We start from the raw sequence: 24400 nt of genomic DNA, 5'->3' as shown, positions 1-24400 counted from the left end.
CCAATTAAGAGCTGACACCTGGATTATTTCCCTTTTAACCCAATAACTGATCCCACAGAGCCCACAATGCAGACTTTTCTGCCCAATTACAAAATGCCACCCAAACCCATGGAGAAGAAGAAGCATGAAGAAATGAGACCCTGTGCCCTCCATCTTGCTGCCATCCACAACATACTAAAAATCCCAAAACATAAATTTCTTACCAAGTGATGCACCTACACTACTCTCTATAATCTATTTCACACTTTTGTGGATTCCAGTGTATCTTGAAGTCTGGGAAACTTTCTCCATGGATGAGGGTCAGAGTCAGTGCTCTCCTGGGGGTCAGGACATCCCAGAGCAGACAGAGAAATATTCCTGGTGCTGTGGGTGTCCACAAGTAGATTTATACTAGATATAAATAAGAATTTTTTATGATGAGGCTGCTGGAGCACAGGTTACCCAGAGGGGGATGCCCCATCCCTGGACACATTCAAGGCCAGGTGGGCTGGAGCTCTGAGCAATCTGAGCAAGCTGAAGACATCCCTGATCATTGCAGGGGGGTTGAACTAGATGGCCTGTAGGGGTCCCTTCCTAGCCAAGCCATCCCGTGCCTCTGTGATAACACCCAGGCACTGTTGCGTGTCATCTGTGCCTGTCTGTGCACATCTGTACACGATGTAACAGATTTAAAACCAGTTGGGCAACTTCAACTGAATTTGGTAGAGGTTTAGAGACCTTCTGGAGATTGCACAAAATTCATGGAAATACTCAACTGAACAGAAAACACCTCACGAATGTTTCCGCTGAAGATAAGGCCTTTTAATCAGCTCCTGTGGTCTCAGACAACAGAGAACACTGAAAAGAAAACTCCAAATGTGCGAGGCTTTCTCCTACCCCAAGTGCAGAAAAAGTTTCAGCCAGGACTTGCATCTTAGTCAGTCAGCCTTGAAACACATTCAAAAGACACCAAGTTTCACTAAAACAGATTTTAAAATGTACTAGTTGCAGTATTATCTCCTCCCTTCTTCAGGAACATCCTAGATGTCCCATAGTTCAAAACACAGAACAGTTTATGTGGGTGCTTGGAGGGGATGAGGAAACCCCTCTTGCTGCAGGACTGATGGATGTCTCTTGCTCACTTGCACAGGGTTGATTGGGGGTCAGGAAGACATTTCCCTCCCAGTCAGGGAAGGAGGGACATGAAGATTCATTTGTCTCTTTTTATCCCTTTCCTCTACAGCCAGCTGACTGGCTGACCTCCTGAATCACTCAGGTCATCATAAAAAAGCCTCAGGTCATGGTGATCACTCTTGTTTTCTGCTTGTGAAACACAGGTTACTCTCCTGAGAATGAAAATGCTTTAGTTTAATTGAAACCTTTGGGCTTAATATATGAGTACCTTTGTTAAATGGAAAGGCCTGAGGTAAGCAGAGGTCACCCTCGTGCACTTCAGTGTCTGGGGGCTTGAGAGGCAGAACAGCCTTTGCTTTAGTGAAACATAGTGAAACAGGCTGTGGAGGGCTTTGAATGAAAAGATGGGGAGCTTGTGGTTGGTAAAACTAAAACGGAGCACAAAAACAGAGCCACCAGAGTCAGGAGGAGGAGGAGGCTCATGTGGCTGAAGGACATGGCCAGACAGCCACTGCAGCAGCAGGGAGTGGGTCTGGGGGCAATGAGATTGTGTTGGTTGAGGGGAAAAGTGAGAGAAAATGGAAAGTTCTGTTTGAGACACAGTGGGATCAATCTCCCATGTGTCAGGTACAGGATTTCTCACAGGCTGGGATTTCAGCTGGAGCAGAGCAGGCAGGTCTGGGAGCATGAGTAGAAATGAGTAGAGATGAGTAGAAATGTGGTGTTTGAACTGCTTTCTGCATGGGAAATTATCCAGAAATATAAGATGTAAGAGAAAACCCTTCAATACTTGAATATCCCCCATGATGAGTATGCACAAATCTATGTGAAGAATTCATGGTTAAAATCTTGGGTACATTTCACTCTGCTTGGCTGAAACACAAGGAAAATTCATCCCTATACTCCTGTCTTGATTTGAGGATTAAAATAGTCCCTGCTTTATCTAAGCACAGACAGTTTAGGAATGAGATGAAATGACACACAGATATTATTGGCTTGCAATCACTTTGTTCTCCAGTGAAGTTGCACGTTTGAAAGATCTTTGTTTCTGAGAAATGGTAAAAGATATTAAGGCCTGACACTGCGACACTGTGACACTGCACATCTTCTACCACTTCACAGCCAAAGTTGAGGCAGAATAAAACAAAGTAATACCCATGCAGGTATAAACAATTCTAACATTAACCAAATATTTATCCAGTGTGTTTCCACAGGAAAATTAATTTGCTAATTGCTCTCTCAGCTTCCTGGGTAAGTAAAAGCAAAAAACTATCAGAACAGTGCTAACTACCATCTCCTTGAAACAAAAACCAAAATGAAACAAAACAAACAAACTGCACAACAACAACAACAACAAAACAGAAAAAAACCCACAAAAAACCAAAAACAACAAAAACCCTAAAAACCCAAAATGAAACAAAACCAACCAAAACCAGCCCAAACCAAACAAAAAAAAAAAAAAAAAACCCAACCTCAGTTCATTAAAACGAGAAGCAGATGAAAGGGCTCATACAGTAATTCTATATTAAGGATGGTGAACCATAACTAATATGATATCTTGTGCAGAGTGGGCTTTAAGTAACAGGGCTGATTAACCAAATTTCTTTGTTAGTTCTATGCCTTCCCTATGCCTTGTATTGGAAATCACGGGAGGAGTTTGCAGGAGCTCTGCAAGCCCTGTCCTAGAGGAAAAACTGCAAATCTGAGAACTCCAGCAGCAAGATGCAGGTACCTGATGTACCTGTGCTGCACCTGTTTTTTCCAAGGAAACACAAACTGGGGAAAAGTTCTGGGCTGAGATAAAGTTCAGTCAAGAGATGAACAAGCCATTTGGAAAAGCAGACAAGTGTTGGAAAGTGCTGTACACAGCAAAGAACAAGGCATTTGGAAATGTTTGTAGGAAGGACTAGAAACCTGAGGAGGCAGAAGAGGCTTTGGCTGAACTCGTAGTGGTTCAGAGTTCTCAGGAGTGGGGCTGCTCCTCAGGGACTGCAGTGAAAACTGAGCAATGGTGTATTGGCTCAGCACATGGAGCCTGCTTGGCCCTTTTGGAAAGCTGGTGGCTAATTCATACCCTGAAAAAGGAAGTATATCCTAGCCAGTTGGCTCAACTGGCCATGATATATTTAAGAAACAGGCAAGTGTGTAGCTGGAATAACAGGTAATGGAGGTGAAAGGCTGGGTGTAGGAAAAGTGTGCAGGGGGCACGGGGTGGAGTCACCCATCCATGAAATCTAATAAAAACTGATCTGATCATCATTAACTCAACATTTTCAAAATCCTTCTAAGAGTTCCCAAGGAACATAATATCTAGCCAGCTCACAGTGGTATGTGAGAGACGCCTAACTCTAATGTCCCTGGATGTCAGCCCTCTGCTTGTTTCACATTTTGATGCCGAACACTGCTCTGCTTCTCAGTTCCAGTTTATTTATTCAGCATTCTTATTGCTTTATCTGATTTATAGCAAGTTTGTGAACATAATTAAGGAAAAGTACCTTATACAAGAACTTCATCTGTTTGAGCAGTCTGGGCAAGGTCTGCATTAAACCCACCAACTGATACATACAAGTAGTGGCAGAACTTCCTCTTGTGCCCAGAATCTGTGAAACCACTCAACAGAGAATGGAGAAGTGTGAAAAGCAGCTTTGATGGGGCTCAGCCATGCTCAAACATCCCCTCAAAACAGGAAGAACATCACAGTGAGCTCAACAGCCAGGCAGTGTCTCCTGTACCTGCTCTGTGTCAGACTCCAGAATCATCCAATGTCTTTCCCCACGCTCTGTGTGGGGACTGCCTGGGCTGGGAGATGGAATCCACATTGCCCTCTGGCTCCTCGGGGGAGTGCAAAGTGACCCTGAGGGAAACAGGATCAGTGAAGGATTTTATTGGATATGGACTCTTTCTGACAAGCCTTCATAAATGTGAAGGCCCCCTTGCCACTATATATATTTTATGGAGAAGAAGATGAATGGCCAACAGTGATTGCTGCAAGAAGAGAAATAGCATGATTTGGGGGAAATTTACCTGAGACTTGCTATGCCAACCTGCTTGTCTTGCTTTTGTAATTCACTGTTAAAAGAACACTGTATGCAGTAAATACACTAAGTTTTGGCATACTAATCTTGACCTAATCAGTGTCCACAGCAAACACTTTGCATTCAGTTTGAAACAGTGTTGGAAATGCTCATCTGACCTTTAAGAGCAGTTGTACACGTTACAGAGTGTCTCAGCTATTTTTGCACTTCATGACCTTACATCAAATAGCTGCTGGGCTCCTTGTCTACAAACAGTATGAAAATAATAACAAAAAAAGAACTGAGCTGCACAGTCTCCTCTGGTTCCCTTGCTGATTTTAGGTGGTAATTTGCCTAGATAGGCAGCAGCTTCCTTGTGACACACACCCAGAGCATTCAGGTCTGTCTGTTGTTTTTGCCCAAGAGGCAACGCCAAAGTGTCACTCATGTCTATGTGCCATGCTCTAAGGAGGGGAAAAGGAAAACATTCCCTTTTTGAATACTTGGATCCATGACCTGGATGTGGAGACAGGAGGTTAGAGGAGCTGCTAATTCTTTATGGAACATGGGGGTCAAGATGGACCAAACTCATCCTGTAGTGAAGACTTCCATATTCTTAATGCAGCAGTTTAGGTGAATAAAATAATGCTCAGAAGGACATCTTAAAGAAGCCATGCCACCCATTGGTTCCCTAGGTGAAAACTGCCTCCCCAGATTCACTCTGATTGCACCTATTTCAGCTTGTGCTTTATTGTAAAGACAGCTTTCTGTCTCTCTTTAGTTTGTTTTCTTCCCCCTATTTTTTTTTATTTTTAATTTAGAAACCTGCCTACATTCGTGTCTCACTGTTTTGCTGGAAACAGATGGCCCTTGCTGAAGACACACAGTTGAGTGAACAGACACGGACCACTTTACCATGTGGTAGCATGTTTGTAATTAGATATTTCAAGTGCTAGACAATTACTATCAAACCTTGTCATGAGGGAAATTTAGGTCTGTGTTTACCAAGATCTGAATTAAAAACTGGATCCCTGCCAGGGCTTTACTCTTGGGTATAAAATGAAAGAAGGCTCTGGTGGAATACTGAGTGACATTGATTAGAGCTACCACCTGCCCTGTCTCAGACATGATCACTCACTCCTCTCTCCCACCCCATCCTGTAGTTTTTGTTGACCATTGTACCTGGCTTCCCCATCTGATAAGTTTTGGGACCATAGGAGGGACCACTTCTGTAACATCTCTTGTTAAAGGCTCATCTTCCCACGTGGTTTTGGACTACAGAGAGGTAAAAGCAGTTCCATCCCAAAAGAAGCCAGTACAGAGCCATTGTCACATTGGGAAAGAAGCAGATAAAGTTGGAGAGGAGAATGGAAAGTGATAAATCAGGGGAGAAATCACAGTGGAGCATTACAGAAAGTAGTTCGGGGATTGATCTAATGCATAAGACAGTTTAATTCCTGCAAAGTTTTGCCCTAGATGGGAATATCCAGCCTGTGGAAGCTGAGAGCAGCAGCCCTGGCTGCTGGGGAAGTGCAGCTGTGCCCCTTTCACCTGCCTCCCCCATGCTGCAGCCACGGCTGTGACTCAACAGTTGCAATCAAGAAACTTCAATTTCAGATACACAGAGTTCACTCTGGTTTTGAAACAGAAACAGAATAGGACTCTGGAGGAAAGTATCATGGAAACACAAATGTTTGCAGACTGTGGAAATGGTTAAAGTCATAGGAAAAGGAAAACCAGGGTTACGTCAAAATCTCACACCTGAGCTGCTCTGTTCCAGTGGAATACTTATAATGGTTGTGAAAGACAAATCAGATCATGACTTCATTTAAAAACAAACTCAAAAAAAATTGTTAATTCTAAATTTGGATATGGATTTAGCAACTAAATGCTTCAGGGATAACTTGTTTTCAACGGGGAATTCTGAGAACAAAACTGATTACAGGATGGAGCCAAATGCCTGCCAAGGATACGAACAGGATCATGGAAGCAGATGAGCTACAATTTCCCATGCACCAGAATCCACAATTGGGCCAGGAGCAAAATGAGCACAATCACAGAGCATTTCAAGAGCCAGGGCTGAGCAATGGGAGAATGTTGTGTGCTTTCTTCTGTGTACCTGTAATCACTTGCAAGATCTTTCTGAAGAGAGGTATGTGTTGATCTTACAGAGAACTAGAACACTGATTTATATATTCATTGTATAATCAGGGGAAAGAATCTTGGAAAACTGTGTGAAAAAAGTACTGTGGGGTTGTACAGAGTGTAAAAGATGGAAGGAGAGTGATGAGGACCAGCAGTAAAACCTGGTAATGTTGTTTAAAATAAAATTGGGTTTAATTTATTGGTCTCTTAAGGTTCAAATTTCAAAGCAAGCTAGCCAAAGTAAGCATTTCCCAGAAAGACAGTTTTGGTTTGAACTCTTCATTGCGACATTAACTTGGATATCTCTTGCAGCATTGTCCTGTAATTCACCAAAATCCCTCAGGGAAATAAGGTAAATTCAGCTGAAAAACTCGTGGGTCGAAGGAAAGGTGAGAGAAACACAACTCCATGAGCAAACTCAGGAGAACAGGTTGCAGAAGGCTGAAACAACAGATCATCAACAGGCACAAGAAGAGCTAGATAACAGTTACCGTGGGTAAGAAATACCTGCACCGCGGTAATGTCGAGCCTGTGGGCAGCACTAAATCAGGGTTTGGTTTCTCATGACGTTAAGGATTATGCACCCACATAAAGCAGCCTCTGCCCCGACAAGCGCACGGCGCAAGTGTTGTCCAAACACATCCCACTTCCTCGCTCCGCCTGACTCACGGAGAAGCTCCCATCGGAGCGGCTCTGTGGGGCGGGCGGCAGGTGTGGGGCAGCGTTCTGTCCGGGCTCTGGGGCGGCGATCAGCCCTCCGTTCTCTGTGGGGCGGCCTTTAGCCCCCCGCTCTGAGGCGGTGTTCAGCCCGCGTTCTGGGGCGGCGATCAGCCCCCCGTTCTCTGTGGGGCGGCCTTTAGCCCCCCGCTCTCTCTGGGGCAGCGTTCAGCCCCCGCTCTCTCTGGGGCAGCGTTCTGTTCCCCGCTCTCTCTGGGGCGGCGTTCAGCCCCCCGCTCTCTTTGGGGCGGCGTTCAACCCTCCGGTCTGGGGCAGCGTTCAGCCCCCGCTCTGGGACAGAATTCCCGGCGGTGAGGGCGAGAGCAGGGAGCGGGCAAGCAGAGGGCAGTGTAGGCACACGGACACAGCGCCGGCAGCGCCGGCCTCAGCGCGGCCACAGTGTAGGCGCGGCCACAGCGACAGCGGGAGCAGCTTGGGTCGGGGACACCGGGACTCCCGCCGCACCTCGGCCTGCTTGTGACAGGCAAACACATCGTCACGACTTCACTATTATTAAAAAAAAATCAATCTAAATTTGGATAGGATTTAGCAATGAAATGCTTCAGGGGGTGAATTGTTTTCAATGGGGAATTCTGCGAACAAAAAAGTGATAACAAGGATGGAGCCAAATCCCTGCCAAAGATACGGACAAGGATCGGTGGAAGCAGAGAAGCTACAACTTCCATGCACCAGAGCTCACAGCTGGGCCAGAAATAAGTGAGCACGGGCAGAAAGGATGCCAAGAGCCACAAGGAGGGGGAAGAGCAATCGGAAGAGGAGGAAGAGGAAGAGAAGTAGGAAGAGGAAAAGGAGGAAGAAGAGAAGGAAGATGAGGAAAAGGAAAAGGAGGAGGAGGGAGGTGCGCATCCCCCTTGCGGCTCTATCCGGGCACGCGATGACGTCATCATCCCCGCGCGCGAAGCGCGTCTTCCCCTCCGTGCGCCGCTCGCCCTTCCGCACGCGCGCTGCCCAGCCAATGACAGCGGCGCGGCGCCGCAAGGCCTCCTGGGGGCTGTAGTCCAGTGCGCATCCCCCACTCCACCCGGCACCACAGCTGCGCGTCCCTGCCGCGACCGGGGCAGCGCCCGCCCCCCGCCCCTTTGTGGGCGGGGCCAGACAGCCCCGCCGGCCAATGGCAGAGCGGGTCAAGGTTCAGCGGGCGGGCGGCGCGGCCAATGGGCGCGGGCGGGCGGTGGAGGGGGCGTGGCCGGCGGTGTTTTGTTCGGTTGCCATTGAGCAGCCCGGTCCATACGCGCGGGGGAGGCGGCGCGGCCGCTCAGGTACCGGCGGCTGCCGTGGTGGGCGGAGAGCGGGGCGGGGGGGGCAGCGAGCGCGGCCGGCAGGTAACAGCAGTCGTGCGGGTAGCAGGTAACAGCCGTGAGGCAGCAGCCGGGCAGGTAATAACAGCCCTGCAGGCAGCAGCCGCACAGGCAGCAGCCCCGCTGTCGGCCCGCAGGCAGTGCGGGGCACAGGGGAGGCGGCCCGGCCATCCTCGCAGCCCTTGGCGGAGCCCGGGAGGCCGAGCGCACCGCGCAGCTCCGGGCGGGCGGGGCGGCGAGCGCGGCCCGGGGGACCCTGCGGGGCGGGGATGTCACCCCGAGGCTGCGCTTCCCGCAGCGGCACCTCCCGCTGCCGCAGGGCTGCGGGCTGCTCATCGTTCCGCGTACCTCGGCACACAGGTAGAGCGGTGCGCACATCGGATCGTGCGCTGTGCTGTCATTGTCCGCGCTCGGCCCGGGCCGCGCTCCCCCCGCACCGCCGGGGCCGTGTTGGCCCGCCGGGAGCTGGAGCGGCCGCCCCGCCGGGAGCAGCGAGCCCGGAGCCCCCGGTGAAGTTCTCGGCGTTGCCGGCCCTGCTGGGCGCCATCCGGGCCGGCTGCGCGGCCCTGCCGTGCCTCCCGGGCCTGGCCCGGCCCGGCCGTGCGGGGAAGGGAAGGGACGGTGCCCGGCCGCAGCCGGCTCGGACATTCCTTTGTGCCGCTGCCCTGGAAACGCATGTCTGCAGGCACGTACCCCGGCGATTTTGAGGCGATTCCCCCCTGTGTGCTCAAGGATAGAGTTACCTCTGTGGAGGTGCGTGTTTTTCCACAATAGCTGCCTTCCATAATGATTCCAGGGTGGAAACGGTGGCTATTTTCTTCCTTCTCCTCCCCACAGCAATGGGAAAGTTGATTTCTAGTTTATGGCCCCGAAGTTTTAAGGACCAGTTGGGCTCAATGGGAGAGTGAATGGGCTCTTTGTGTTATCCTAGCTTTTCTAAGGGCAGTAACATGGCTTTGTTGTGGTTATTTGGCTTATTAAATGTCTTCTGGCCTGCTGGAAGGCTGGATAGAAATGTGTGGTTGAAATTTGGGTGCTGTTTCAGGAGGTCGCTTTAGGTCCTATGAAACAGAGCAGGCACCCGCTGCGGCGGCTTCTCAGGATTGGTGTTGAGGGATCTGAACTCCTGGGGTGGGATGGACAAGTTCAGGCCTTTTCCCCTTTAGGGAAAGACATTCCCATGCCAGCATTCAGAAGATTTGGAGCAGCACCCCAGCTTTGGGGTTGCAGGATTGAGAGGGACTGGGTGATTCTGTCCCTGGCTTTCACCAAGTCCTCTGCCTGGGAATGGGTTGAGCCAGCTGGTCAAATCCATTTTCTGGTTTGCTGTGCCTACCTTAAAATTAGCTCCTGAGAACAGTTATCAGAGCCAATGCTGTTGCATTGCCTCCCTGACTGATAGCAAATATTTTTGTCAGAAAAAATTGCCATTTTTGGCAAGAGCCAGTAAGTTTGTATCTCTTGTGGCAAGCTGAAATGGTTCTGGGTGTGTTTTAATTGTGAATGGTCTGCTTGCTTCTAGTGGGGCTTATGAAATGTGGAGCACAATGCTTGCTGAATAGCAAAAACTTTCCTGGTGAAGCATGTTACTTGGTCTGGTTTTATTGGAGGTGCAGTGTACTCGTTCAAGCCCAAAGAGCTTGTATCCGCACAGTTACTGAGCTTCCAAAAATGTCTGGAAGAATTGCTCTCAGACAAAAAAACCCATACATTTTAAGTAGCTCTACATAAACGGGTGTAACTCTGAACTAGAAAATGCGTTCACTACTCACTCACTTTGAATTTCCTTGCAATGCTGTTCATATGAACATGTCTGCTATTTTTAACGAGCCCTATTTTTTTGCATCAGTAGCATGGTGCTACTCTTCACCCTATGGAAGTAAATGCTCCCTGTTGGACACAAACTCCAAACAGCGATCTGCAAGATCAGCCCCCTAATGATATGACACCTTTTTGGGATGTTGCTGTGGTAATCTGGCAGGCCTCTTGTGGCCTTTACCTGCCAGTGCCTAACCCATGGTTATTGTCTCTCTGACTGGGGAATTAAAGTTGGTTAAATGATTGTAAAGGGTTATTTTAAGTTCAGGCTGGTTGAACTTCCCTACTTCCTTTCAAAAAGCCGTTTTTCTGCAGGGTACTATGATTCAGAAGAATGAGGAGGCTGAAAGAAGAAATATTTATATTTGCAACCATTGTGTTAAGCTTTGGAAGTTTAGTAGAGGTGTAAAAGTATATTTATGAAAATATGGTGGGCAGATAGACTGAAAGCCTGACTGTGCTGAGAAGACTGCAATTTATTGCATGGATTGCTTTATTTAAAACAAAACCTTGAAGGATTTATTCTTTCCTTTAGGAATTCCTTGAGAGTCTGGTAGCCATTACTGTGGCTGCCTTTTTTTAGTTCCTTCTTTTCCCTTCTCTATGCTTTCTCCCCCTTCCTCTGTAGCCTGCCCCCAATCTACATTCCTTTGTGTTAGCAGTGATGATGGCAGTTCTAGTCACCTCCTGTGGTTTGATAGATTATTCCCTTTGGAGTCATGGTGTACTTAAACCTTTCCAAACACAATTCTTTCCTTGCTCCTCCACTTTTTTGATGCTGGCTTTGAGTTTTGTTCTAAAAATTTGTCCTCTGCGGTCCTGCTTTGAGTTGTCTTAAAAACTAGTGAGAAGTCTCCTTAAGCCTTTAGTGGAAAATATTAGTATTTATGTTGTGATTTACATTTCTTTTTGTGTATGTTGATAGTCAAAATATAAACAGGACTTTTGTATTTTGGCAACAGGGAGCTTCTCTCTCCTCTGCAAGTTTACATGTTCTGTGCCTTCTTTTCAGACAAAACTTTGCTTGCTTTAAACTGTAATTTTTATTTTTGTTAAATAAACTTCTTGGACTTTTTTATCACTACATTCTTGAGATCTGGTAGTTACCAGATGTTGCAGGTACTCTGTTTTTAACTATGAGAGATTTCTGTCCAATGTGGGATTATCTCCAACTTTTACTTTAGATATTGTAACATAACCTTATGGGGGGGTGAAACTACTCCCAAAAACGTGTGGAGGGCTTTTGAGCACTCCTGGAGGAGGGGTTCGTCAGCACAGGGAAGCCCTGCTCATGAGTAGAATTCATGAAACCCATAGAAATGCAGGGCCAGTGTCTGATAGTCTCTTGCTAGGTAAATTTTCATCTCCTGACTCTGCACACCTGTGGGGAGCCCTTTACATGGACAATCTGCTTTTGGTTGTTACAGAGTTTGTGTCCTTAAAGAGATCTTAGTGCTGAAGAGCTGCAATCCTGTGAGCAGTCTTAAAGAAAACCACCACCTTCACTTTGATTTCTCTTAATTATAAACACTGTTAGAGGAATCGAGGCAGTCATATTTCCAGAAAATGATTTTCTTTAAGGCTTTTCTTCTCACTGAAGAGAAGGCCTGTAAAAAAGAAAGGGAGGGGTGTGGCATATTTTTAACTCCTTTCTAGGCTGCTCTGCAGTTTTCTTCTGATGATCCAGCTGGATATTTTGGTACTGTTAAGTGTAGAGAAACCTGAAATCAAGGTAACTGTCAACTCTTAACATAGCACTTTCTACATTTGGTGATGTTTTGTCTTTTTTGGTCGTTTTGGAGAATAATATCATTATAGCAAGCTGGCAAGAAGCTGCTCAGCTAACTGCTAATGCTTTGCAGTGGGTGTAAATAACTTCTGAAGGCCGTGTTGCTGCTAATTTTTAGGTTGAGGGGAGGAAATAGGCAGGGTTGTTACTAAATACATTATCTGGGTTATGGCTCTCAGTTTACTGACAGCACTTTTTAAAGCAAGCAGTTGAATATTATGCTTTAAGGTAATAGAGAATGTTTCAATTAGGATATTTACTGAGTTAGAAAAACAAAATTAATATAATTGGATTTCTTCTGTTTGAACTTGAGTGTATTCTGGTAAAATGCAGCTATGCTTTGCAAGTTGGGTATTAACAGTAAAATCAAGGGTTCTGATGAGCTGGTGTTCACATCATTGCTCTGAGCCTGGTATGCCAACATTGTTTTGGGTTCTTGTGAGAATTAAACTGTAGGAAAGCTCTGGCAGAGTTGTCAGGGATGTCCCCAGAGCTTGGGACGCCCAGTGCCAGTGATGGCAGCTGCCCTTCAGCGTGGGGGTCTGTCGGTGCACACAGAGCCCAGGCTGTGAAATCAAGCTGCAGCTTTTTGTTTGGCCTGGAGCTTTCATTGCAAGTGTCATTAGCAAAACTGACTCAGTGTACCAAGACCTACACATCATTGTATTTGAGCTGCAGGAAAGCTGTTCCTGCGTTTGCTGAGCTTCAGAATTGGAGCACCCAGCTGGTACAGGAAATAGTTGAAGAAACAACTGCAGCATCACTGTCTGTACCTTCACTTTTGTGCTTTAGCCTGAGGTCTGTGGTGCTGGAAGACAGGATCTGAATTCAGTTTTTTTAAAGGAATGCCTGTATCTCCTTATTACTCCCCTTATCCAGCCACCCTTGTCAACCAACTTGGTGTTTATTTAATTCACTCCAGTTTTCTTGAGTTATGAAAGATCACATTTTTAACTTGCCCAGTTCTGCATTAAAGTGAAGGTATTGAAAATTAAGAAAAATGTGTGCTGTCCTAATAAGACTTCATGTAACAGGGCTGTGGCTTTTCTTGTACTGTCACCTCCCCTTTAGCCATTAATAGGAATAATAGAAACTTCTGTTGGTGTTATATTAACTTTAGGTCCCTAATTTGCATCTCAAATAACATTGTGAACAGCATTAATGCCTTTGAGGGGTTTGGGAGGTTTTTTAATTTGTAGGGTAAATGTGTTTTTTAACCTAATTGGGCAGCTCAGATTATTATTGCAGTGTGTTTAATTTTTGCTCTGCACAGCTTGTGTTGATGTCAGTGGCTCTAAATCATTCCTTCAGTGCTGTGCACATGTCATGTTTCACCTTCTTAATTGTGGCTTTACATTTTGTCTTGGTAAAGTATTCATCCATCTCATGCACTTGCTACTAGATACCCTGTGATGTTTTTGTTCTTTATTCTGCCCTCAAAAGTTTGTTCAGAATGAAAATTCTTCTTTTAAAGGTTCTTTTTCCTTTAACTCCCCATTGAAAAATGCACTTTTTTGTCTTCCTTCAAGGTTTCTGTTGATCTGACCTCCTTTGGTTTTAGAGGGGTGAAAGTTTATTGTGTTTAAGGAAGGGGAAAAGTGACAAAAGCTGTGTGTCAAACCCTGTGGCATTATCAGCTGCCACTTGCCAATAGTAGTACACAGAATATGGAAGAGGTTAAAGTTTGGAGCCTCAGGTGTTATGCAGGTTACAAAACAGAGTTGTGGGAACACAGCTGGGACAGGATGATGGGTCTGGAACTGGGGTTCTGCCTTCTGCAGCTCAGCATTTCTTAATCAATATGTAAATGACCATTGAGGTTGCAGGTGATTTTTGTACCATGTTATGTTTTTATAACAGCAAACTTCTGGTTTGTGGATTGTTTGAGGGTGTGATTTATAGATTTTTTTAAGTGCTGGTCTCCATTAGATACCTGAGACCTGTTTGTATGTTTGTACAATGTTTTTAATGAACTGACAGTTAAAATTACAATCCTGGTTTAAAGAAAAAAACAGGGAGCCTCTTTGCCTAATTCTCCCAGTGTGGTAGTAGTGGCAAGTGATTCCTTGCTATCAGTTAGAATGGAGGGTACTGGTGTGTGAGCCTGCCTCCAGACTGCTAGTGGTAGAGTGGCATCTGATGCAGTATTTAGTGAATGAGAGGGGCATTGAGAACAGCATTCAAGAACTACTCACATGAATTGACTAAAGTACATCATGTATTTCTTGTAGTGGGAAGGGGGAAAGGAACAAGTACCCAGCACTTCATGTTTCATTTCTTAAAAATGAAACATGAAATGAAAGAACAGAGTTGAACCGTGATGAATTTGAGACTGTGGGTAACTTGGAGGCTGAGCTGAAGTGCTGCTGCCCGTTGTCAGAGGCTCCCAAAGGTGCAGAGACAGCAGCAGGGGTGGTGCTGGCACTGGGATGTGAGCCAGCGTGTTCCAGGGCCAGCCTGGTGCTTGGCCTGTTCCCCTCTCAGGATGCACAGCAGTCTGCTTGAGCTTGGCTGCATATGTGCCTGCTGACTTCATCCTTCTCTGCCATTAGCACTCCATCCTGACCAGACTTTTCTGCTTCAATATTTGGGTAAGAAACTGCTCAACTGTGGGAGGGTAAGGTGGACTGCTGCTCTTCTGCTTTCATGCTTCACAAGTCAGAAGAATGTCCTTTAATAAAGCAGGAAAGTACCTGGAACTATTACAGAGGATGAAAAAGGATAGTGTTTTGCTTTGTTTTATGCTTTTTAGGTGGCCTATTTATTCTCAAGCTCTTAAGAGTTAATTCCTCTGTGCTTTAGTGACTTTGGATTTTGCAGTTTAAATGTGACCTCTGGCTGTAACTAATGCTCTTTGCTCCAACTCCCCATCTGTAAAATGCTGCATATCTTAATTTTTGTTTTGGAGTATTTGGCTGCTGTGTGCAGCGTTTTCCATGCTCAGGAAGTCCTAAGCCAGCCTGAGGCAGTGCAGTAAAAGGTGCTCACACGTTTGTGTGACAGTGCCTTGCCACCACATCAGTGAGAGCCATTACATCACCCTGCTGAGCTGTTAGAAGGCAAAGCACGCCTGCCTTTCTGAAGAAATGGGCTTCTGGCTTCTCTTGGTCACAAGAAAGGTGCAGCAGGATACTGCAATATTGCTGAAACTTGCATGCTGCCACAGGATGGGGTTGATTTCTGTGTGGAGAAAGTCACACCTGCCCCACACTTTCTTTGGTAATAATACAATAACCTGATTGTGCAAATCCTGAAGTTTTATTTTGAAAAATCAGAAAAGTAACTTTTAGTTCATTGAAACTCAAAAACATTGTGGGAGCATAAGCAAAAACATTATAGGGGCTTGAAACTGAGCTTGTCATTAAAAAAATGAAGTAGGGCTGTGGAAGGTGTAGGCTGGTAGTGAGTCTCCTGCCCCACACTGGTATTGCACATCTAAAGCGATTGGTAACAGAAGCCTGAGCAGCTCTTCTTTCTCTGAAGTCCAGTGCTTTGCTGTCCTCAGTATTAAAACTTGTTCTGAATATGAAACCAGACATCTTCCTTACTGCAGGTCAAGCTTATTGCCTAATTCCCTGGACTTAAGGGACAGCTATTCCTTCCCCTGTAGTAAGTCATCTTTAAAAATATTTGAACTGTTATTTGCAATGTTCCTGTTTCCCTCTGTCTTGCCCTCCACCCTTGTGATACTTTTGTCCTAGATAAAATGAATGCATTCAGACCTTCCTGAGACATCATGATTTTTCAGCTCAAGTTGGTTCACATTGGGCTTCAAGTGTGGTGCTCAAAACCCAAGTTTGTACTGCAGCTGAGACTTTCTGTGCTGAGTGGAGTGAAAAAATGGCTCCATGTGCCCTGGAGCTGGTATTCCTGTTTATGCATCCCCATACACTGGATTTTTTTTACACCAGCTTAGCACTCCTTTCAAGGTCAGCCTGTTGATCCCACCTAGCTCACAGCCTTCTTCTGAAGAACTTGCCTTCCTGTTTGTTCATTTAATCCTGCCTCAGTGTGCCTCTCAGAACTGGCTTGTATCCTATTATTACTTGCAGAACAGTTTTCAAGCTTGTCGGAGTTGTGCAGGGTTTTAAGGCTGTCTTGCAGTCCTTGCTGCTGTTGTCCCTAGAGCAGGGCTCCTGTGCCAGCAGCACAGCGCAGGCAGCACAGCAGTGGAGCTGAGCTGGGCTCCTGCTCTGGGTTCTCCCACACAGACTGGCAGCTGCTCTCTGCTGTGACTGTCCCCCAGGGATGCCTTTGCTCACCCCCAGCAGCAGAGGCTGCACGATGTGCTGTGTGGGCCCACGGGCTCCTCCCTGTCCCCAGCCCTGCTGTGCTGGTGTCCCAGTGAGACAGGTGGGTGCTGCACACCTGCAGTGCTCACTAAAGCTTCCCAGAGGTTCTGCTTAAATGTGGGACAATTAAAGGCTCATTGCGTGAATTTTGACCTTTTTCTTAATGCAGACATAGAATGAAGACAGGCCTAACCTCAAACTGATGTCCAAACCCTCGTTTGTTTTAAGAAAGCCCCAACCATGTCCTGTTTCTGTCTGTATTTAAATGTATCACGTAACAGCCTGAATCTAGTACCTTGCAAATAATTCCAGGTGTTGCAGAGTGACTGAAGTCATCTGTAGTTAGAGTTCTTTGAAGCTGTCCATTCTTGAGATGAAATTACTCTTTCATTGCAAGCTGTGTGTCAAAGGATAAGCTCCACTATTTGGAAGAGCTTTTCTTTAAAGTATTTTTCTTGGATTGTATTTGTAAGTATTTCTTGATGTCTCTATAGGTGCAATTTTCTCTGTTTGAAATCTTAGTTCTCGTATTATCTCCCCTATCAGACTTGATGCACATAATAAATCTTGTGCTGCATAGAAATGGATTTTTCTGAGCCCTGTCTCTGTTGGGGTTGTATGACACAGTTCTCTAAGTGCTATTTGCTGGTTTTTCTCCAGCACCTCCTTCTCTAAACTTTCTTTACATCACTGCCATTCAAGAATTCCCTTAGACTTGCTCTTATCATTGCCTTATTTATAGTCCCTGCATGTGTAGCAGCTTATTGTCATCACATGTGTATTGAGTGTAGTTAGAGTGTTATTGTGCCTGGCTACAGGCTGGAATAATGAGTCTTCCACTCATCCTTTCCACTGGATGCTCTAAGGAGATGGACAGGTACACATGCTGCAGTGTTAAATTGAGCAGGGGTTTAGAAAGTCTGATAGTCCTTTGCTAAAGATATTGAATGTTTGTTAGATGGGATTACCTCAGTGACCACTTTGAGCCCACAAAATGTTACTAGAGCAGTAAGGCAGCATCAGCTGGTGTTGGGAAGTTAAAGGCAATGTGCATGGTGACATTTGTGCAGAGGGTACTTTGGGTTAATAGTTGTTTGTAAGTGTTAGACCTTAAACAGGATTATGGGGAAGCTGTGTTCAGAAAAACTCTTTTCAGGTGTGTTCATGGCTGTGGCAGGTTTTTCTGTATAAAGTGTGATACTCCCACTTTACTAACATAGCTGGCTGCAAAATTCCATGTGTTCTTGAGATTTAACTTTATAGTCCTGTTAAATATACAGTTTTAAACTTTGGAACTAGGTTGGGGGGACTTTTCCTTTTTTTCTCACTGGAGCACAAGCTGATCAAATAATACCAAACCTGTTTCTGAGTTCTGACCTGGCTGTTGAACTGAGCCAAACTGCCATGAAGTGAATGCCTGTTGCACCTGCAGAAAAGGCTGCAGCTGTCAGAACCTTGTTTATCACTTCAGTTCTTCTTGAGTCCAGGTGCTCAGCCAGTGACTTCCCCTAACACAGTTGTTCATTTCAGATCTTCAGCAGAAAAGATGTCACTGCTTTGTGCAGATTATAGTGTGCTTAACCTTTGCATGTGTGAAGATACCAGGAGCCCAGGTGTAATTTCAGAGGTTTATTTTAAAGGAAGCTTAGATGGGTACACTTTTTGTCAGCTTTGAAAGATCATTTGAAAGACCACATCTCTCTTACTGTTGACTCCATCAGATAAGTCTTTACTGTTTTGTGCTTCAGCTTGGTTACCAGAGTTGATCTGGTCAGAATGCTGTCATCTGTAAAGGTACCTGCCAAGTGGGAGGTCTCATTTCTCCTCCAACCCTCTTGGTCCTGTCCTGCTTCGCTCAGTTGCTGTCTGTGGATGTTGAGTGCTGGACTTGGCAGGTGACCTAACTTCTGCCCTTCAAGGCTGCTACATTTCTGTCCCACTCAGGAAAGATTAAAAGTGAAGGCCTTCCTCAACTCTCATTTTTCTGCTGGCATTTTTGTGCTCAAATGAAATAGTTATTTTGGTTTATAAAGTGTGGTCTGTAGTATTTGTGTACTAACTGGCACCTTGTGCCTGTTTGCTTCCTGTACCAGGGGCATGGTTTTACATTTAGGCTTTGTAGCCCATCCTCTGTGAGTGAACTTTGTAATTTGGAGTTTTGGTGACTTCTGTGAACCTCCTTTGACAAGTAATTTTTTCCATAGAATTTGCTGCTAGAAGTAATGAGCTGTTCATTGAACATCAGGTAGTGTTGAGGTAGTACACAGAAAATACTGAGCTGTTACATCAAGCAAAGGTTTTGTGCAGTATTTAAAGAAAAAGCAATCATAATAATGTAGCTAAAATAGTTCACTTTCTTTTCCTTCTCTGACATGGTGTAACTTTGTCTCACGAAATTTCACTAGTTGATGTAATTGTTACAAATGCTTTTTCTAAATACCTACTGCAGTGTGTAGCCCTTGGTTTGTCTTGACCTCTGCTGTAGCATTTCCTGGATCCAGCTGTTCAGAGTACTGCTCAAGGCTGACTGCATTGAGACAAAGTAGTTATCTGCTTTTCAAATATTCTAGTGAGCTAGTAAGAGCTGCACAGCTCAACTGAACTAATTTTTACTGAAGTACCTTTAATAGGTCGGGCAAGAGGGATGTCCCTGGTGACACTTGAAGTAATGTCTGAATTGAATGCTGAAAGCACACACAGTATTGATGTGTACTGCCTTTGTATTTAATTCCATTATTTTAATGAGCTTTAATTTGTGGTCTGCTCATACTTGGGTCATTTGTGGACTGAGAGCTCACATGTAGAGCACATTGCATGTAGTGCAGATCCCTTCAGAGACTTCCCCATTCAGAAGCTTGTGGTATGTGCAAAATGCAAGTTGGAAACCAACTACTAAGTTGACAGGAGCCATAGTTTAGCAAAGCAACAAGAAATTCTTTAAACTACCACGCAGTTTTACTATTTGTAGTGTGATACCAATACCTCTTTATTTAAAAGAAAATGTTTGCTATTTGAAAGCTGTGTGGTACTTGGGTTCTACTTTCTGGATTCTAATGGACCTGGTGATTGGATGGGTGTTGTAGAACTTGGATCTTTGTGTGCCACCTCTTGAGGTGCTATCTCCTGCCACATGACCTGGGGTTTCTTCAGTGGCAAATTGCAGATGGTGAGCCCTGATAGAGAGCAAATTTGGGCCATGAGATGGAACTTGGTTGTCAGCTGCACACCATATTTCATATCTGTCCAATGCATTTCCCTGTCTTTCCAGACAGATAATGTAGCAGCAAGCTTTAATTATTTGTATGCAAGCCTCCATATACTTTACTGTTGTGTAAACTCTTCCTGTAATTTGCTTTCTTTAGGGTTTTATATGAAAATATGTAAACAGTGAACTGCTAAAATAAGGGTACACACATCCATATGCTCATTCAGTATAGTTGCACAGTGATCTTCTGGAGAGTTCCAATTTTGAGACAAAGACACACTTTTCTTAAGCTACTAAATTGGGCATAATCCTTTGTCATGAGAAGGAAATATTACTCATAGTATGAAAAATAAGTACAGTGAGGCTTGGAGAAATGTGCTTCATGTTGCTGTAAGCATTGGGATGTATGGATATTTACAGAATACTGCTCAGACCTTGAGTTCTAAATTTAGTGCTATCTGCAGTTCACCAGCTGTACTATTTACTGAAGAATATTTGGACTACCATAGGTTCCTCATTTTTAATTTCCATAGTTGCATGCAAGCTAATGAAGGGAGACTTCCCTGTGTGCAGATTATATAGCTCATTAGATCCCTGAAATGCCATGAAGTAGCATCTTAACATAAGTGTTTTTCACCTGGCCTGAGGCCTCCAGCAAGAACATTTCACACTTGGGATCATAAAAACAAACCTAGTAGTTGGGCTTTTTATTTTAAACAAGCCAACCAGAGGTCTGAAACTCCTCAGAATGAACCTGAAGGCAAACAGAAGGAGGTTTATTAGCTGTGTGTGTTTTGGGAGCAGGATGTATGGGAGAGATTTGTGTAATCCCTCAGCTCCAAGCCCATAGGCTTTGGTAGCAGAGCAGTCCTTCAGTGCTGGTGTTATTCCTTTCTGTCACAGGGAAGCAGGATGTGTGTGGGGTAAGCATTGTCACTGCCATACAAGTGAAGGGTCAGTGCTTTGTTTTATTCAGCCCTGGGTATCTTTGAAGTATGCATATGTGTCTGTTTTACTTCTCAGTTTTAAGGGCAAATACTAAGCAAAAGTAGGTGATACTACTCATTATTATTTTTGTTTTCCTCTCTGGCTTTCTAACTGGTGAAGTGAAGCAACTGTCTTGGTAGTAGGGCCAGTTGATCTATTTTTTCATTCTTGAAGCCTTGGAGAAAAAATCTTACGGGTCTTGTACAGTCTGGATCACTTGCTTTAGTGGAAGCCTGGTCGATTTCTCCAAACACTAATATTATCAGTATAAATTACTCTTTGAGTCTGAATTTTGTATCTTATTGGAGGCTTAATATATGAAGTAAATACTTCCATTGGTTTTAAACAGCATATTTGTAGAAGCAGGGTGTGGAGGTGAAAGTAATTTGTGTAGGACTTGAGCTTTTAGTAGTATTCACTGAACATTACAGTAAAAAAGGTGGAGATTGCCCACTAGGTTCTGTTCTGAATTGCTTAAACAGGCAGTAGCTCTTGGTTTGAGTAGTGCAGTCTTGAAATAATGACTGTTAGTTCATTTAGTTCATAATTACCACAAAAGCCAGGGCTTGGTGTTCATGTGTTCAAGCCCCAGTAGATCAGATTCTGTTCCTCAACATTGCATTGTAGCCTTGGGCTTTCTGCAGTAGGGCTGAGGAGAGAGTCCAAATCTCACATTGCAGGGAGGTGACTGGTCATGGGCCAGAGCTGATGGCTCATTCACATGGAACTCCCAACAGAGTAGATGTAAATACTCCTCAGCAAAACTAATGAAATCCTTGCCTTGTCATTGTGGTGGATTATTTTAGGAAAGAGCGTAGGTAACATAAGCATCTTGGAACAGCATCTTTGTACAGCATCAGACAAGGCACAGCTCATCTGTTGTCCTGTCTGACAAAGATACTTTAAAAGATGCAGGATGACTTGACTGTGATAGGAGTATTTGGTCTTCATCAGGTCTGAAAGACAGGTTTAAACCTGAGACTGACTTCTTACTGATATGAGTTAGCAATAAGAAATGCTTTCACCTCTGGCTGAGTTGAGTTCTTGGCCCTAGTTTTCTGTAGTGATATGTTCCCTGCTTTAGTTAGGTATGACCTGGAAAAGGTCTCTTGAGCTTCCTTCACCACTTCTGTTGCTTTGAGAAGTGTACTTTATAAACTGTGACAAAGGTTTAACTTTGCCCATCTCCACCCTTTTTTTTCCATTCTGGAAGGTGACTCTCATCTTGCTTTAAAGCCAAACCCAAGCTACTGACAGCAACTTGAGAAGTAAAAGGGGTGTATTTATTACAGACAACAGTTCATCATGTAAAATATTTTGGTTCTAATTCAAAATGTATTAAATTATTTTAGGTCTTTGTTTTGTATGTGTTCCTCAGCCAAGCTGGGTGAATTGTACAGCTAAGGATGGGAAACCAGACCATCAAAGGTAATACCAAAGTAAGGTAATACCTTTAACTGCTTTCCAGCATATCACCTGTCTTTTTGAAGTAAAGTGGAATCCAGAGGCTGTGGGTGATGGTTGAGGCTTCCCTTCCTTCTCATTGGAGCTCTTGGATCTGAAGTGTGGGAGATGGAGTAGAAGTGTGTAGGATGCAGCTTTATTTTAGTAGCAGTTTATATCTTGTCTCAACTGCCTCAGTGTCCAGTTGGTCTTAGGGATGCTTTAAAAACAGTGAAATTCTGGGCTCAGCAGTGATTTTTCTGCATTTGAGGTAAGTGGACCTAATATTTAGTCTCATCTGTCTCTGGAGGCATTAACAACCCAAACCCTAATTTTAACCTCAGAGTGTTGGTCTCTAGTCCTGCCTTGCACATTAATGGTGTACATTCTTCAGCAGACAGTTTTGAGCTCTTGATATTCCTTGTACTTCCAGAGCCTGTGGAATATCTGAAATTTGTCTCCAGTGGCCATAAGTTGATGTAAAGGATGTCTTCTATCCTATTTTTCTTGTCCCTTGTTGGTGTTCTGTGCTGGAGTTGTGTCAACCTGAATCCAAGCTTGAACACTTCAGTATTGTGAAGTTTCCTTCTAATAAAAACTGGTTTATTAAAGTACTGCATGGAGAAAGAGAAGAGGTTCTGTAACTCATGAAATGTCTTCAGTCCTTTTAGAGAAACTCTAAATTGCAAACTGGGTTCTTTGGTTTATTTGTTCAGAGTTCTAGAATGTGTAGAGTGGGGTGTTAAGGCTTTATTTTGTCACATCTGGGCCCTTCAGGGAGGACAACTACAGTTTAAACAGAATTTTTTAGAGACTGTGAAACAGTTTCTACAGAACACAAACTAGGATGATAAACTCCCTTCTCTTTGTCCCTTTTGATCAGAAACTCTTATTTTAATGCACTGTTAAAAACCTCTTCGTAAAGAGCCTCAGAAGTATAATAGGTTGGAAATGGAGGTGTCTCCTTTTGGTACCAATCCCCCAAAATGTTGATTGATAACTTTATAGCTGTAGGAAGCTTTCTAATTAAAACTGATTTTTTTTTTACTTGATGTGGAATTTTGGAAGGTTTGCAGAATAACCACACTGCAGATTAATGCTGGAAAGGATAGAATCCAAATAATTCTCTTTTAAGTGCCTGCTCTCAACAACTTTTCTGGGCTAAAAGTTATTAATAATAGACTTATGTTGTAAGGAATGCTTAGCCTCTCTATGAACTTCTTAGCACTGTAGTAAATATGTATTTTTAGAAATAGAATATTCTCTTCCCTTTTGGAAGTTGGAATTTTGCATTGCAGGAAACTTAGACATTTTGTAGCTTTTTGTCAGATGGCATAAAGTATTAGCTTAGCAGTTTCTGAAAAGCTGGTCTTCCAGCTTAGTGTTGCTTCCAGCATAAGTGGGATGGGACAGATGATGCTCTGTTAAAACTTGATCAGTTTTATCTGGTGTTTCAATTCTGACGTGCTTCTTGGGTGCTGCAGAAAGTGCCAGGAGGCAAAAAATCACATCCCCTTTCATCTAGAGTCTAGTAGCAGGATCACCTAGATCTGGAGTTAGTAGTGCTGCAGTGATTAGCTCCTTTGGCTTGCTGAAGCAGAGATAAGATTGTAAAGGACCTGCTTATCCGAGTTGGAATTTTGACTCCTGCTAATCCTTTTCTTCTGCTGGGAGCAAGCTAAGTGCGTGTATGGGATTGTTGGTAATAAAGGTTCCATGCAGCACTCAGAACAAAGAGTGGGAAATAATGTGAAGTCACAGAGGGAGCAACCCTGTGTTCTCACAGGTCATTTTAATGCCATGGGCAGAAAAAGAATGGAACAGTGATCACCAAGAAACACCTACATTTGTGTTATGGGGAAATCATCTAAAAATCTTGTGATCTCGTTGTCTTTATCCAAGATAGAACTTCCAGATACAGAGAAGAAATTGTTAGAAGTGTTTCAAACAAATGTAAATTTTCCCATTGAGATGAGCTGTTGCTGGAACATTTTGTCCTGCAGGATGCAGAGGAGGAGGAGGAGTGGGTTGGAAATGAGTCTGGCTGCCTTGCTTTCTTAGAGCCAAGGGGAGATTTTTTTTTTTTGTGGTGGCTTTGTGTTCTTCATCAGGACTCTTCATCTCTTTGAAAGTAGCTTGTCAAACTGAATGAGCTTCTGACATCCTTTAATTGACTGGGAGGTTGGATAATCTGTATTTTTAGTAGTCTTCCCCAAAAAAGACACTAGTGATGTCACTGAGAAGATACAGAATTTGTGACATGAGCACTTCTGTTCTATCTCCACTGTTAATTTTGGCAGAGATTTTGCAAGTTATTACGACTTTAAAGACATAAACCCTCTCTCCTTTAGTAGTACTATAGAGATATAATAATGAATCTTCACCTTTCTCAGCCTTCAGAATGAATAGAAAAGAACTTTAAATCAGAGACAGTGGTGATACTGCTTCCATCACATCTCATTCTCCAGCTTTGAGGAATGTTAGCTTTGGCTTGCATTTGGAGTTTGATTTTTATATTCCATTTATTCCTTTTGATTAGTCTGCCTTTCAACAGCAAC

General features: G+C 44.2%; 1 protein-coding gene across 2 annotated transcripts in view; it reads left to right on the top strand.

The window, feature by feature from the left end:
- Nucleotides 1-8196: 8196 nt before the first annotated feature.
- Nucleotides 8197-24400, top strand: part of FAM53A (family with sequence similarity 53 member A) — a 70293-nt gene continuing 54089 nt past the window's right edge. Inside the window, exon 1 of one of the 2 annotated variants that reach the window (XM_063157955.1) lies at nucleotides 8197-8269. The gene's annotated coding sequence lies outside the window, so the exon portion shown is untranslated. Of the gene's footprint in view, nucleotides 8270-8935; nucleotides 9062-24400 lie in introns of those variants that run through there. The other variant, XM_063157954.1, reaches the window with a different exon arrangement.

Source organism: Melospiza melodia, chromosome 5 (assembly GCF_035770615.1).
Source record: "Melospiza melodia melodia isolate bMelMel2 chromosome 5, bMelMel2.pri, whole genome shotgun sequence".
Lineage (NCBI taxonomy): Eukaryota > Metazoa > Chordata > Aves > Passeriformes > Passerellidae > Melospiza > Melospiza melodia.
The sequence above is the reverse complement of the archived record's forward strand: the minus strand, read 5'-3'. Positions and strand labels throughout refer to the sequence as shown.